This window comes from Mus caroli, unplaced genomic scaffold, assembly GCF_978045245.1.
Source record: "Mus caroli unplaced genomic scaffold, Mus_caroli_1 scaffold_11, whole genome shotgun sequence".
Lineage (NCBI taxonomy): Eukaryota > Metazoa > Chordata > Mammalia > Rodentia > Muridae > Mus > Mus caroli.
In genome coordinates this window covers 7,088,741-7,105,984 of record NW_028227266.1, presented here as the reverse complement: position 1 = coordinate 7,105,984, position 17,244 = coordinate 7,088,741, and the positions used below count along the sequence as shown (strand labels likewise).

The following is a 17,244-nucleotide window of genomic DNA, read 5'->3' as shown; positions in this document are numbered from 1 at the left end:
AAACTGATATGAGGTTGGTACAGAAGTAAATCTTCTATAGGAGAGGTGGGTCTGTTACTTCGAGATGTGGATTTTTATGAGAAATAACAATGGCAGCTACTACTGTTAAGTGTACCAGAGTTGAGTTCAGTATGAGGAGTAAAAAAGAAAAAATGTAAGAAGAAGAAGGAAGGAAGGAAGGAAGGAAGGAAGGAAGAAAGGAGGGAGGGAAGGAGGGAGGGAGGGAAGGAGGGAGGGAGGAAAGGAGGGAGGGAGGTTAGAAACTAAGGAACAAAGGAATGAAGGAAGGAAGGACGGAAAAGCAACTTATTTCTGGAGAGATGTCTCAGCAGTTAAGAGCACTTGCTCTGCTTCTTAAGGACCTAAGTTTTCAGTTCCTTGCACTTAAATTTTATAACTTCCAATGGCCTGTAACTCTAGTCTCAGGGGACCTGAGGCCTTCTTCTGGCCTTACCAGAAACACAAGCCCATATTCATAGGCATACTCAGATATACATGTAAATTAAAATGGAGAAATGGCTTAGTGGGCAAAGCCGTTGCTGCTTTTTGCAGAGGACAAGACTTGATTCCCAGTATTCTCCTGGTGACTCACAAACATTTCTAATACCAGCTCAAGATAATCTTACACCCTCTTCTGGTCCCAGTGGGAATTGCACACAAGTGGTGTACAAACATACATGCATGAAGACAAAATATTCCTACACATAAAATTTGAAAGTATATGAAAATAAATCTGAAAATTAAAAAACACAAGAGAACCTGTTTGAATGCAGGGTTCTAGACATAAAAGCTTTTCTAAATGTTGCCTGCTGCAAATTGACAGAATGCAGGTGAAAACCTACAAGGGACAATAAATAACAAAACTCACAATGTTTATGAAATATCACAGGTAAAGAAAGCAGGTTGTGAGATTTCTCTCAGGTAAATGGATAGCAAGGATATGAAAATCAATACTTTCTGAAAAAAAATTTAATGTCTGTTTAAGAGAGCAACCTGAAAGCTGGGTCTAGTGTCTAGAGAAAAGCAAGGTATACACACACTCAGTGATAAGTGCACATGGATGTGTGCACACATCAGAACCATCCAGTGGTTTAATACAATGATGCCATTGTGGCTCTTGCACTAGAGGTCAGAGAATAAAGATGGACCAAGAGCCTTCACTGGTTTTGCTTATGGAGACACTAACTATTTCACGTCTTCATTCTCAAGGTGCAAAGACAGTGCCTGTTGTCACGTTCCCATTGCTGCTGCTGTAACTTCACACCCTGGAGATTCTATTTGTGTCTTCACTTACCATCACCATAGAGAAATAAGACACACACCTCTTCACCACATCCACACCAATTCTTATCACAGATTTTTTAGCCCGGGGGGGGGGGGGGTGGGGACCACATCTAGGAATTCTAGACTATCATGCCTTGCATTAAGAGTCGCTAAAAGATACATTCCAGAAGTTGTTCAAACCCTCTTGTATTTAGAGATTTCCTTAAACATATATAAGTCATTTGAATTAAATATTATACAGCTGTAACTTTTCAGAATAACTCAAGGGAGATAAATCTTAGGAAAGGCATAGAATTTATCACAGCACTTCTTATAGTTATCTGGCAGTTTAGAAATGTTAAATGTAAAATAGAAGCCAATGTGAATTTCTTAACTATGCTATCAATAGCATCTGTGACTTAGAGTAAATGGAAGAAAATGGACTTGCATTACATTTATTTTAAAGAAAAGCTATATTTAAATCAGATTCCTATTCAATAGTGGCCAATTTTCTATTTTCAAGTTCTTCTTGATATGTGAGCTGCCATCAACCCAAGCAGTGTCAAAGGCACAAGGAGTTATACAGTTTTACTATGTTTCCCCAATCATTCTAACATGGCCGTTTGACCCTGAAAGCACCACTTGACCTAGAAGCAAAATTATAGGATAGAAAGCTATTTTTATGGCTAATTGTCTGGACTGCTAATACTATAATTCACAAGACTGTAACATTAAGCAAACAGTGAGAAAACTACCTCACACTTGGTATCAATTTGTGCGATAGAACTCTAAAGGCCTACAAGGGAAGAAGCAGTGTGCATATCAAAGCAACATATCCCAGGCAGATGTAACAGCATGGATGAAGTGATACCTCTTGTGACACTTTGCATTTCTTAAAGGCTTGTTAGACTCATGATCTATAAAGATCAAAAAGATTGTTATGCAGCTACGAGGCAGCAGGCACACTCATCAGAATGGTCTGTGTCCTTATAGAATCCCTAGGGCTAAGTCACTTTATTTGAACTTGTCCGATATGTACTGAAACTAATTGTCAAGGAAAGTGTTTGAAATCAGAAATATCAGTAAAGTCAAGACTTGAATTCCATCCCAGCTTTCAAGACCTCAAGGCTCAGTCATGTCCAGTGAAAGCAAGAAGCAGGGGAAAGTTCATGGGCTTTCAGAGCCAGACTGCGGGTAAACTTTCCTCACAACTCCCTTTACCCACAGTGGGCCTCAATCCCTGGCCTAGCGTTTCTGCTAGTTGCTTTGTAAAACATAGGATAAAAGGTATCTTATGAAAAGTTTAAAAAATGAAAGAAAGAAAAAGAAAATTATGCCACCTGTAATATGAAACTAGCATACAGAATTTCCTTTTATTATGCTTCTTTAATTTTAATTTTTTTTACTGTGCTATAAAAGCTGTGTTCTTTTCTGTGAGTCTGTTGAGGTGCTTTGACATCCAGCACCCTAAAGCCTTCACAAACCAGCATTTGTTTGCTCTGGTTCCACACAGCTACCCTTCGAACTGAAAATGCTTTTTAGTTTTTCAAAATGTACACATTATAATTTGGTCTGGTATTTATCCAATTAATCACATTGTTATCAAATCTACAGTGTTTGCATGAAACCAGTTATTCTTTCTTCCATGTTACTTAGGAACAGTTCATTATGTGTTATCTGAAGAGTTCTTTGACAGTCAATGAAGATTCAAATAGTAAGAAAAAAAAATCCTAGTTTAGAGATATTTACATTCTAATGAGCTAAGACAAGCACACAGATGCTTTTTTACACAGAGATGGATAGAGATCTGGGAACCAGTGGCCCAAATCAACTCAAACACATAACTGAGGTTAGAGTCTCAAGCCTGCTTTGGAGGTCAGGAGAATTGGCAGGTTCCTAATGTCAGTGAATGCTGGGGTATTTGGCAAAGTACAGCCAAAGTCCTCGTGAAGGAATAGTGGATTTTGTTGAATCAGGGATTCAGTCAAGAATCATGATGGCCACTGGCTCTATCAGTCAGAGCAGGAGAAAGCTGAGGAAAGAGATGGTCAACAGTGACATGAGAAGAAAGCTTGACACGCAAGCACTAGGGGGAAGACTGAACAGGCCATGGCAAGGGGGAAGAAGAAGCTAAGAGCCAGAAGGAATGCAACCAAACTTCTCAGAGTCAAGCAACAAAAGCAACATCTTAAAGAAAATATATTTCCCTTACAGTTTAAGAATTGACTTTAGTTTGAGAATAACAATGTTTTTATACCAAGAGAACAATAAATATTTAATAATTTTGCTTTGAAAAATCAACTGTTATGATTAAATGAATAAAAAAGAGTGACTTCTATAGGCATATTATAGATCAACAGTCTTTATACAAATTGTTAATTTGTATTTCATTAATTTGTTAATTTGTATTTGTGCCTGTAATGTGGGTCTTTCATTTCACTCACATCTTCAGAAGTTTTTAAACAATGTTAAAATCATAGCAAAAATGTTCCTGAGTTAGGGTTTCTTCATATTTATAAGATATAGAGAAGTCTTCTATAAACATATGGAGTGTAGATAACACTTCCACAGGATTTAAATGTATTTTAAATGTTATTTCACTTTATTTTTCCGGAAGGAAACTTTTTATGAGTTGAAGAATGTTGGTGAAGCACTTTTCCTATAATAATCTCTTTTATAGTTTATTTGCTTATTTGTGTTAGGGGGAGGGTGTGCTCATGTGTGTGCCCACAGGCCATCAGAACTGACAGAAAGCATCTTAACCTACAAAGCCAACTCACCAGCCTATTTCACTACAATGTGAGTTGCAGATGCAGACTACATGCATGCTACAGCTTTAGCAAAGGTTGTCCTGCCTCAAGATTGAAGAGGAGACCCCTTTGTTGAGCTTGTATCCAAATAAAAATAAAAATTAAATGCACCTGAGTTGGAGATTCAAGGTATTGAACAAAGGAAGGATTAAAAGCTGCCTGGGAAACCAAACCTCCTATGGTCAGAATCTCCCATTCCCTCTGCTTCTCGGTCACAAAAAGAGCCACAGCTATATCATCTTACTTTGAATCATAAGCTTAAATGCTAAATGAGTCCAATCCACCCACTGAGAATGGAACCATGGGACTTCTGGGAAACTATTCCCAGTCTTTGCTTTTTGTTATTTTCCTTATAGGCCACTTAATAAATAACTCTGTACCTTAGATTAACACAATGCACGACTATTCCCTATCTCTAATCTCACAATAGTTATGATCAACAACTTATCAAGAACAATGTGATATTGTACTATTTTTATTTTTTAGGAATAGGTAAGGTATATATGTGATGTAATATGTACTAACTGTATATTAAATCTATATTTGGTACAGATGTAATTGGAGACTTACAGGAAAGTAGATTTATTTACACTTTGACAAATTTTGGTGGAGAGAATCTGAATTTCTCAGCCGTTTCAATAGTTGCTACAGTTTTACAGAACAGAAGAAAAAAAGCCTGGAACTATCCATTGATTAATTTAGTTGTCAGAACTCTAGAGAGTCTTTGCTGAGGGCCTCGGCCCTTCTCCTTTCTCCAACTTGTTCAGGATTCTTGGGGATGTTATTCTGTGAGTTCCAAGATTTAATAGTCTGAAATGTGAAGGAAGAGGCACAGCAGTTTCTGGGCAGGCACCTTTATTGTTAACATAGTTTTACATATCAATAACATATAAGTAAACATACATGTTATACATCATGCACACACAGAGAGCAAAGTGAGTACTATGTGCTGCTGTGGATGAGTCAGGAAAAGTAAAACACCATTTAATAGTAAAAAATCAACACAGAATTGAAAAACTATGTTTGTTCTCTTATCCTATGTATGGAAAGATCTGGTAGATTAAAAGTCACTCCATGACAGTGGCATTTAGGCTTCTGGACTTTTCTGAATTAGCTGACTATTTTCACCACTAAGAATATTTTTATGTCTTGTTATTAGTTTCTTTTTAAAAAAAATCATAAGATTAGACTTTAACACCAAGTTCAGTAAGTAGTATAATGTCCTTCTTCAAGAAGAATGATTTTTTAACCCAAAAGGACTCTAAAAATAGATAATCCCAATTCTCCTGCTTTCACTTTGTGCAACAGCTAGGGGATGATTTTTCTACCACACATTTTTCATTTTATCATTGATGCCCTCTGCAATATCTGGCATTGTAGCTGAGATGGAAATTCCTTTCTTTGGTATATTCTAACTCAATGTTCTTACTTAACTCCTTTAGTTAGAGCCATGAGGAGCCCTTGCTCCATCCCATTATGCTTGTCAAAAATTTTGTAATCCTCTTTACTGCTGGCTTTTCTATCTCTGAAACAGTTACTTCCCCAGTCAGCTTAGTAGTGTTTTACTTTCTGCCATAATCTATTCTTCCAATCATTTTCCCCAATGGTGTGTTTCTACAGGATTTTCACAGCAGTTTCCTGAAAGAAGTTATATTGCTACATGCTATCCTTCTCTCTAAAGTGTAAGCCACAGAGGAGAAATAATTCATTAACATAATTTCTATTATCTGTAGAGGTTGGTCTACTGCTATGTATTTTAATGCTAAATTCTATACTGGAAGGTTTAGGCCTACAGTGACTTCTCGTGTTTATATATATTTGTTGTGTAAACCTTGCTCCTTGATTTAAAACTACTGGCTACAGCCGATTATTAGAGGGAGTAAAGGTAGGTAGGTTTGGAGTGACCTGGTTGGAGAAGGAGAAATTAAAGGAGGAGGAGGAGGAGAAAAGGAGAAGGAGAAGGAGAAGGAGGAGGAGAAGGAGAAGGAGAAGGAGAAGGAGAAGGAGAAGGAGAAGGAGAAGGAGAAGGAGAAGGAGAAGGAGAAGGAGAAGGAGAAGGAGAAGGAGAAGGAGAAGGAGAAGGAGAAGGAGAAGGAGGGGAGAAAGGAAGCTGCCTTGAGGGGAGATGGACCATGAGCACATGGACAGGAGAAACAGCAAGTTTCTTTGGTACACCACTGGGGAGGTAGGCAGGCCCTCAGTTAGATGCTTAGATTAGAGGTTACTCCCCAAGTAATTGTTGAAGCCAAATAAAATAACCATAGTCTGAGTCTCATTTATTTGTAAGCTAGTCAAAGATAAGGTTAAATTGCTTGTACTACAATAGTTGATTACCAGACTCATGAAGTGTGTGTGTGATCACATGCTCACATTACAGATGAGGAGGCTAACCTAAGATAGTTAAGTTCAATGTCACATAGATGGTAATATGTAAAAATCAAACAGCCCAGTCTTCAGCTTAAACTACAATTATTCTCAAATATAGTTTTATCTGCCATATCATCTGTTACCAGGAATTGCGGGTGAGCATAACTATAAATGGAAAGAGAGACGTGTAAAATAGGACAATAACTCTATCTTGACTTAAGCAAATATATGCTTATGAAAACTATATAAAAATAAATACACAGAGCACACACATACACATGTAAATGTAAGACATGAAATTTATTAAAATTTAGCATTGACAACATCCTTGAAGATGATACTGTGTTTTAATTAAGCAAGATATAACAAGGGGCAAGGCTTTATGTGTATGGTAAAACGTGTGGTACTGCATGCTTTTAATTTTAGCACTGGGGAATCAGAGAAAGGTAGATCTCCTTGAGTTTAAAGTCAAACTAGATTATGGAGCAAGATACAGGACATCCTGGGCTACATATAAAATCTCTGTCTCAAAAAGCTGAAATCAAAACACGCTCCCCCACAAAATTAAAAATGATCAGGAAAATACACACACACATACACACACACACACACACACACACACACACACACACACACACACCAAAACAAAATAAAAATATGAGAAGAGCCAGTCACCCTCAGTACTAGTGTTCACTATTTAGAAACAATAATTGCACTGGTACTCTTTATATGATTTCTTTTTCTAAACCAAAATGCTTAACTTATCTATTATACCTCCAATATTTTTAAGAAGTCTCTATAAATCTAAGCTATATTCATAGATATAAAACTGAAAATATAAAAAGTATTTTAATACTCTAAATTTTACCACTGACCACTTGAGAGAAAATGTAGGATCCTTGCTGCTCTGGATAAATCTTCCTAGTCGGTAGACAAAAGTGGAGATCAACAGATCACCAACCTCACATGCAGACAAGCCTGCTGGGAAAACATGGAGACTTGAAACACAAGGACTGACTAAAGGCAAGTGTGCCAAACTGAATGAGAAAGACCTCATGTAGTCCTTGGCATTTGAGTATGTGTTCCCCAGTCCATGGTCCTGTTTGGGAAGCAGATGATATTCTTGGCCTTCTGCCAATCATCTTTGGGAAGAAGCTTTGAGATTTAAACCCTCCAGTCACTTTCAAATCAATTGTTCAAGATTTGAGACAAACCTGGAGTAGTCCTCTGCCTCAGCCCACAAAGGTACAAGAGATGGCACCCACTCTGAACTTGTTTATTTTGTCCACAATGGGCTCTCCTCTTTCCTAATATTTGATAATCTTGTCTTTATTTTGAAATGTGCCTTTCCAAATATAGTATCTACATATAGGTATCCATATAGATGTTATATTTAGCATTTTATAAATCCTATATAATTTTATAAATATTGCAAACATTCAACAATATTTTGACTTATGAATGAGTGAAGACCTTTTAAGTTAAAAAAAATCTTAAAACTAACTCTTTTATTTCATTTAAGCATTTACCACAGGAAACAGGAACTGAATAAATATAGATGTGGCTCAAATAGTTAACTGCCCTGCCTGACCAGGGGTACAAGTCCCTTCCAGTCTGTGCTGGCTCCAAGTCACATTGGGTGCTAACTTAGCAGACTGTCCCACGGTCCCCAGAGGACTCTCCACTCGATCTTAGGATCACTGGTGAGTAGAAAACAACATCGGGTCCAATCCAATCGCACCAAGCCGGAGCCAACAGCAGGGAAGCAGAAAACCTGCCTGACCAGGGGCACAAGTCCTTTCCGGTCGGTGCCAGCTCTGGGTCACCTTGAGTGCAAACTTGGCGGATGGCCCCAAAGTCCTCAGAGGACTATCCACTCGATCTTTAGGATCATTGATTAGCAGAACACGACATCGGGAGCCAAACCAATTGTGACAGGCCTGTGAAAGCAGAAGCAAGGACACAGGAACCGGGTCTGATAAGGTGCTTGGGTTGCTTCTGATCAGTGCTGGTATACCTTGGTTTCAAACACGCCAGAGAGTCTCAAGGTCCTCAAAGAAGATACCAGTTCCAGTTCCAGGCACCGTAACACACCCAGGATCTTAGAATCAAAGGATAACAGGAGCTTGTTCACCTCAGGATCTCAGGGTCTCAGAGGAAACTTGACTAACATGAACTCTGACACACCCAGAATCTCAGGTTCACAGGAGCCCAGAATAACAGGATCACAGAGAAAGCTGGACTCTGAGGCATCCTGAATCAACTGGGATTATAGGAAGGACAGGCGCCAATCAGATATATTGAGGGAAGCAAGGTCTTGAGATACTCAGATGGCAGGAGGCAAGCATAAGAACAGAAGAAAAAGAAACAAAGGTCACTTGGCATCATCAGAACCAAACTCTCCCACCATAGCAAGTCCTGGATACACCATCACACCAGAAAAGCAAGATATGGATTTAAAGTCACTTCTCATGATGATGAAGGAGGACTTTAAAAAGAAAAAGCAGGAAAACATAGGTAAACAGCTAGAAGCCCTTAAAGAGGAAACATAAAAATCCCTTAAAGAGTTACAAAATACAATACCAAACAGGTGAGAGTATTGAACAAAACCATCCAGGAAGTAAAAATGGAAGTAGAAATAAGAAAGAAAACACATAGGGAGATAACTCTGGAGATAGAAATCGTAGGAAAGAAATAAGGAACCATAGATGGTTCCAAATCAGGAACCATCAGCAACAGAATACAAGAGATGGAAGAGAGAATCTCAGGTACAGAAGATTCCATAGGGAACATGAACACAACAATCAAAGAAAATGCAAAATGTAAAAAGATCCTAACTCAAAACATCCAGGAAATCCAGGACACAATGGGAAGACTAAACCTAAGGATAATAGGTATAGATGAAAATGATGATTTTCAACTTAAAGAGCCAATAAATATCTTCAACAAAATTATGGAAGAAAGCGTCCCTAACCTAAAGAAAGAGATGTCCATGAAGCCTACAGAACCCCAAATAGATTGAACCAGAAAAGAAATTCTTCCTGACACATAGTAATCAGAACAACAAATGCACTAAATGAGGAAGGGTCAAGTAACATAAAAGCAGACCTATTAAAATTACACCAGACTTCTCACCAGAGACTATGAAAGCCAGAAGCTCCTGGACAGATGTTATACAGACACTAAGAGAACACAAATGCCAGACCAGGCTATTATAGTCATCAAAACTCTCAATTCCCATAGATGGAGAAAACAAAGTTTTCCATGACAAAACAAAATTTACACAATATCTTTCCATAAAGTCAGCCTTTCAAATGATAATAAAGGGAAAACTCCAGCACAAGGAGGGAAATGACACCCTAGAAGAATCAAGAAGTCAATCCTTCAACAAACATAAAAGAATATAGCCCTGAGAACAGAATCCCAACCCTAAATACAATAATAACAGGAAGTAACAATTACTTTTATTTAATAACTCTTAGTATCAATGGACTCAATTCCCCAATAAAAAAACATAGATTAACAGACTAGCTACATAAACAGGACCCAATATTTTGCTGCATACAGGAAAACCACCTCAGGGACAAAAAAATGACACTACCTCAGAGTAAAGGGCTGGAAAACAAATTTCCAAGCAAACGGTCCAATGACACAAGCTGGAGTAGCCATTCTAATATACAATAAAATTGACTACGAACCCAAAGTTATCAAAAAAAAAAAAAAAAAAAAAGACAAGAAAGACAAGGAGGGGCACTTCATACTCATCAAAGGCAAAATCTTCCAAGATGAACTTTCAATTCTGAATATTTAAGCTGCTAATGCAAGGGCAGCCACATTCATTAAAGAAACTTTAGTAAATGTCAAAGCACACATTGCTCTGCACATAGTAATAGTGGGAGACTTTAACACCCCACTCTCATCAAGAGACAGATCCTGGAAACAGAAACTAAACAAAGACACAGTGAAACCAACAGAAGTTATGAAAAAATGGCTTTAACAGATATCTACAAAATCTTTTATTCTAAAACAAAAGGATATACCTTCTTCTCAGCACCTCATAGTACCTTCTCCAAAGTTGACCATATAATTGACCACAAAACAGGCCTCAACAGATTCAAAAATATTGAAATTATCCCACACATCCTATCAGATAACTGTGGACTAAGGCTAATCTTCAATAACAACATAAATAATAGAAAGCCAACATTTATGTGGAAACTGAACAACACTCTACTCAATGATACCTTGGTCAAGGATGAAATAAAGAAAGAAATTAAAGACTTTTTAGAGTTTAATGAAAATGAAGCCACAACATGCCCAAACTTATGGAACATTATGAAAGCAGTCGTAAGAGGAAAACTCATAGTTCTGAGTGCCTCCAAAAAGACACTAGAGAAAGCACACAATAGCAGCTTAACAGCACACCTATATAACAAAAGAAAGTAAATTCACTTAAGAGGAGTAGACTGCAGGAAATAATCAAACTCAGGATTGAAATCAACCAAGGAGAAACAAAAAGAACTATACAAAGAATCAACCAAACAAGGAGCTGGTGTTTTGAAAAAAAAATCAACAGGATAGATAAATCCTTAGCCAGACTAACTAGAGGGCACAAGGACAGTATTCTAATTAACAAAATCAGAAATGAAAAAGGAGACCTAACAACAGAAAGCGAGGAAATCCAAAGCATCTGCAGATCCTACTACAAAAGGCTATCCTCAACAAAACCGGAAAACCTGGATGAAATGGAGAATTTTCTAGAGAGATACCAGGTACCAAAGTTCAATCAGGATCAGATTAATGAACTAAACAGGCCCATATCCCTTAAGAAATAGAAGCAGTCATTAATAGTCTCCCAACCAAAAAAAGGCCAAGACCTGATGGGTTTAGTGTACAGTACTCTCAGACCTTCAAAGAAGACCTAATTCCAAATCTCCTCAAAGCAATTCACAAACTAGAAACAGAAAGTACTCTACCCAATTCATTCTATGAAGCCACAATTACTCTGATACTTAAACCCCACAAGCACCCAACAAAGAAAGAGAACTTCAGACCAATTTTCTTGCAAAATTCTTGCAAACCAAATCTAATAACACATAAAAATGATGACCCATCCTGATCAAGTAGGCCTCATCCCAGGGATGCAGGGATGGTTCAATATTTGGAAATCCATCAACATAATCCACTATATGAACAAACAAAGACACAAAAACCACATGATCATCTTATTAGATACTGAGAAAGCATTTGAAAAAATCTACACCCATTCATGATAAAAGTCTTGGAACGATCAGGAATTCAAGGCCCATACCTAAACATAATAAAAGCAATATACAGCAAACCAGTAGCCAACATCAAACTAAGTGGAGAGAAAATTGAAGCAAACCCACAAAAATCAGGCACTAGACAAGGCTGCCCACTTTCTCCCTACCTATTCAATATAGTACATGAAGTCCTAGCCAAAGCAATTAGACAACAAAAGGCAATCAAAGGGATACAAAATGGAAAAGAAGAAATAAATTATCACTATTAGAAGATGCTATGGTAGTATATATAATTGACCATAAAAATTCCACCAGAGAACTCCTAAACCTGATAAACAGCTCCAGTGCACTAGCTGGATATAAAATTAACTCAAACAAATCAGTGGCCTTTCTATACACAAAGGATAAACAGGCTGAGAAAGAACTTAGGGAAACAACACCTTTCACAATAGTCACAAATAATATAAAATACCTGGGTGTAACTCTGAGGAAGTGAAAGATCTATATGATAAGAACTTTAAGTCTCTGGAGAAAGAAATTGAAGATCTCAGAAGATGGAAAGATCTTCCATGCTCATGAATTGGCAGGATTAATATAGTCAAAATGGCTATCTTGCCAAAAGCAATTTACAGATTCAATGCAATCCCAATCAAAATTCCAATTCAATTCTTCACTGAGTTAGAAAGGGCAATTTGCAAATTCATCTGGAATAACAAAAACATAGGTTAGCAAAAACTATTCTCAACAATAAAAGAACCTCTGGGGGAATCACCATGACTGACCTCAAGCTGTACTACAAAACAATAGTGATAAAAACTCCATAGTACTGGTACAGCAACAGACAGGTAGTTCAATGTAATAGAATTGAAGACCCAGAAATGAACCCACACAATTATGGTCACTTGAACTTTGACAAAGGAGCTAAAACCATTCAGTGGGAAAAAGACAGCATTTTCAACAAATGGTGCTGGCACAACTGGCGGTTATCATGTAGAAGAATTCGAATTGATCCATTCTTATCTCCCTGTATAAAGGATCAAGGATCTCCACATAAAACCAGAGACTCTGAAACTTATAGAGGAAAAAGTGGGAAAAAGCTTCCTAGATGCACATTTTTCCCCATGCACAGGGGAAAATTCCTGAACAGAACAGCAATGGCTTGTGCTGTAAGATCAAGAATTGACAAATGGGACCTCATAAAATTGCAAAGCTTCTGTAAGGCAAAAGACACTGTCAGTAAGACAAAAAAGGCCATCAACATATTGCAAAATTATCTTTACCAATCCTAAATCTGATAGGGGACTAATATCCAATATATTCAAAGAACTCAAGAAGCTGGACTCCAGAAAATCAAATAAACCTATTAAAAATGGGGTACAGAGCTAATCAAAGAATTCTCAACTGAGGAATACCGAATGGCTGAGAAGCACCTGAAAGAATGTTCAACATCCTTAATCATCAGAGAAATGCAAATCAAAACAACCCTGAGAATCTACCTCATACAAGTCAGAATGGGTAACATCAAAACTCATGTGACAGCAAATGCTGGCGAGGATGTGGAGAAAGATGAACATTCTTCCATTGCTGGTGGGATTTCAAGCTGGGACAAGCACTCTGAAAATCAGTTTGGTGGTTCCTCAGAAAACTAGACATAGTACTACCGGAAGATCCAGCAATACCTCTCCTGGACATATACCCCGAAGATATTCCAACTTGTAAAAATGACACATGCTCCAAGATGTTCATAGCAGCCTTATTCATAATTCCAGAAGCTGGAAAGAACCCAGATGTCCCTCAACAGAGGAATGGATACAGAAAATGTGGTACATTTACACAGTGAAGTATGACTCAACTATTAAAAGCAATGAATCTATGAAATTTTTAGGCAAATGTGTTTATCTGGAGGATATCATCCTGAGTGAGTTAACCCAATCACAAAAGAACAAACATGATATGCACTCACTGATAAGTGGGTATTAGCCCAGAAATTTAGATTACCAAAGAATCAATTTGCAAAACACATGAAACTCAAGAAGAAGGAAGACCTAAGTGTCCATACATCATTCCTTCTTAGAATAAGGAACAAAATACCCATGGAAGGAGTTACAGAGACAAAGTTCAGAGCAGAGCCTGAAAGAATGACCATACAGAGACTGCCCCATTTGGATATCCACACCATAAACAACCAACAAACCCAGACACTAGGCAGATGCCAACAAGAGCCTGCTGACAGAAGCCTGATATAACTGTCTCCTGCGAGGCTCTTCCAGTGCCTGGCAAATACAGAAGTGGATGTTCACAGTCAATCATTGGACAGAGCACAAGGTCCCCAATGAAGGAGCCAAAGAAATACCCAGGGAGCTGAAGGGAACTGAAGCCCTATAGAGAGAACATCAATATGAACTAACCAGTACCCTCAGAGCTCCTTGGAAACAATCAAAGAAAACACATGGTGGAACTTGTGGCTCTAGCTATATATATATAGCAGAGGATGGCCTAGTCGGCCATCAATGGGAGGAGAGACCCTTGGTCCTGTGAAGTCTCTATGCTCCAATATAGGGTAATGCCAGGACCAGGAATGGGAGTGTGTGGGTTGGGGAGCAGGGGAAGTGGGGAGGGGTAGGGGATTTTCGGAGGGGAAACTAGGAAAGGGGATAGCATTTGAAATGTAAATAAAGAAATATCTAATTAAAAAAATAGCTGTGTGTCAGTTTAAAGACTGATGATACAGCAGTTAGTACTGCTAGAACTCACAGGAAACTGATAGGGTGAATATCAGATTGCTGTCATACAAAATCAAGTCATCAAAGAGAGTTCCCAGCACACTTGAATCATGAAGCCTCTACTGTAGCCTCACAAGAGGCAGAGGCAGAGGCAAATTCTGAGCCTATGGTCATCAGGTTGAAGGACTGGATTCTTCAAAGAGAATTCTGAGTGTGCCACAGTAGAGAACAGAAAACAATGGAAACCATAGAAGATATTTAAGTACACATACAATAATATGTCAAAATACTTTTACATATTTAAAAATTTCCTCCCATAAATGTAATTCAGCTCACAGTCTTCAGTAGCTCCAGTCCTGGGGGATTCAATGCCATCTTCTGACCTCCATGGACAGTCATATATGCAGACAAAACATCTATATACTTAAAATAAAACATAAGTAAGACTTTAAGATAAAACAAAAATAAAGAACATTTCAAGAAAACATGAAGTCCAGATTTAAAAATTGAAGATATATAGTAAAAATTTTATATAAAAATGATTTATTATCTCCACATATAAAATAGTGACTGAGCATATGCAACTACAGAAAAATGTGTCTTCTTTTTTTAAATGAAAAAAAAAGCCAGACTTGGTTTCATTTCAAAAATAATTTAATATAATATTTTAAAATATTATTGAATGCATTAAATGTGCAATAAATATTTATTTTTATATTTACATAAATATTGAGTATTTTCCTAAGTTTGAAGGAAATGTGTTTACTCATATTTTATAATCTATTTGCACACTTGGGTTGATGAGTAGTAATCCTGTTATTTCATTCACAAAAGAGGTCAAAATCAAAGTATTTATGACTGCTAAAGTTTCCTATAAATAAGAGTAATTGACCATACATGTAAAACCATCTCCCCAATATTCAGGTACCCAAAATATTGTACAATATTTTTGAGTAGCTGAAGAATGGTGTGATGTGCATTTTTTGGTTGACAGGAAACACGGGACTGCATTTTTCCTGTAGGACCTGACAACAGAGGAGAACTTGTTTATTCTCCTCCTCTGCCTTAAGAATCTGCCTGATGTTTCTCCTCCAGTGGTTGAAATTTGACTCACTTTACTGAGAATACACAGGGTCTGCACAGTTGGGTGGCTTACACTCTAGGTCAGTGCTGGTCTTCCAAAATGAATCTTTAAAGCATATTCTGTTTTATGGTTCTCTCCCAGCATGGCAGCCATTGAAGTAAGCTTGTATCTGTTGCTTTAACTCCTGTATTCGTGAATATTCCTGTTTTATGCTTAGTTTTTACACTAGTGTGTAAGCAACTTAATGACGATATATTTGGAACAGCGGGAGATGTTTCCTTCTAATATATTATTTTAGATCATCCGTTCCAACCAGTTAAAAGAAAATTTACAGCGCTCTGTTGTCTCTAAAGTAAATGAGCTGGCAATCAATTTTCTTAGCAAAATTAAAGCCATACACTATGATTAGCTAGAAGAAGGCCTCTTTTTTTTCCCCTTGAATTCATAATGAAAACAACTGTTCTGGTCTAAATAGATCATGAGAAACATGGTTTAGATAAAACACTAAAGAAAAGATTTATTCTGTATTAATCAGCACAGCAGAAAAATTCTAATTATCTTATCTGGGTAAGATTTAAGACCTTACTTTCTTCTGATGTGGTCCTCTGCAGTGCCTCCTGCATGCTTAATTGCACAGTGGGATATCCATCAGTCAGTCCTTCAGTAAGAGCATGGTTCAAGAATAGCTGCTGACCCAACTTCCTTAGGCTTTGTTTGTTCAGAATGCAAATTAATGGAGCAATGGTCTGTAAACTCCACTGTGATCTGAGGTTTGGAGAATGGTGTTAGAGCATTGATTGTTCAATAAAAAAGGCTTCTTCCTCCCAAAGATTGTTTACATGGCTTTTGCTAACTTGTTCATTTGTCTGCACCAAGGTGTTTGGTTTCACCTTTCAACTTTTTTTCAGAAAGGCAAGAAAATGTAATGTTAGATGGATTCATTTGAAGAAATTTTAATACTCATGGCCAGAACTTCACTGGCCTTCCACATGAAAACCTCCACAATAACAGCAGGCCATGGGTACACTGTTGGGCAATTCTTAGTCCCTAATCCAATCAGAATTATCCAGCATACTGAGACTCATTCTGCTCGCTTCCATTACTTCCCCCATAGTTACTATTGCTGTCTTCATTAAGTATATTAATAAATTATTCATTCTTGAGATCTAATTCTGATGTTGTCTTGCTGCAGTCTTGGCTTAAGAACTACTACTTGCCCAATTTCTCCCCTTGGAACTCACTGGCCATGTGAATCATGGTTACCAGTGCTTATTCAACAGCAGCTGATAAACTCCTAGCAAAAAAGAGCTCCTGCAACAAAGGAAGAGGAGCATATTGGATCAGAGAATAACATTAAAGAATGGCATTACTGTACATTCATATGGATCCAGGTCTTAAATTACAATGTTTAGTCCATAACTCTACTTTTCATATTTTGAATGCTTTTTAATCTCAGTGTCCTCATTTCCAAGGAGATGGTAACATTTCCCACCACCACCCCTTGTGTACTTTCTGTTTAGAAGGCAATATCCTCTTCTCTTGATGGGTTTACCAGAGGTTTAGTCAACATTACTGGGTACGTTATCCTGATTTGAGTTGTATTCTACATTTCAGCAGAATGACCCTGGAAAAGCCCACAGATCAAATGCCTGAGGTTGACCCCAATGGCATCTATGAATGGAATGAGAAAAAAGACAGAAATAGGAAATTCATACACACTAGTCTCTTAGCAA

The 17,244-nt window shown here is 37.6% G+C and overlaps 1 protein-coding gene across 4 annotated transcripts in view; it reads left to right on the top strand.

The window, feature by feature from the left end:
- Cntn5 (contactin 5) overlaps positions 1 to 17,244 on the top strand; it is a 1,232,986-nt gene that overhangs the window by 523,797 nt on the left and 691,945 nt on the right. The window lies entirely within an intron of this gene.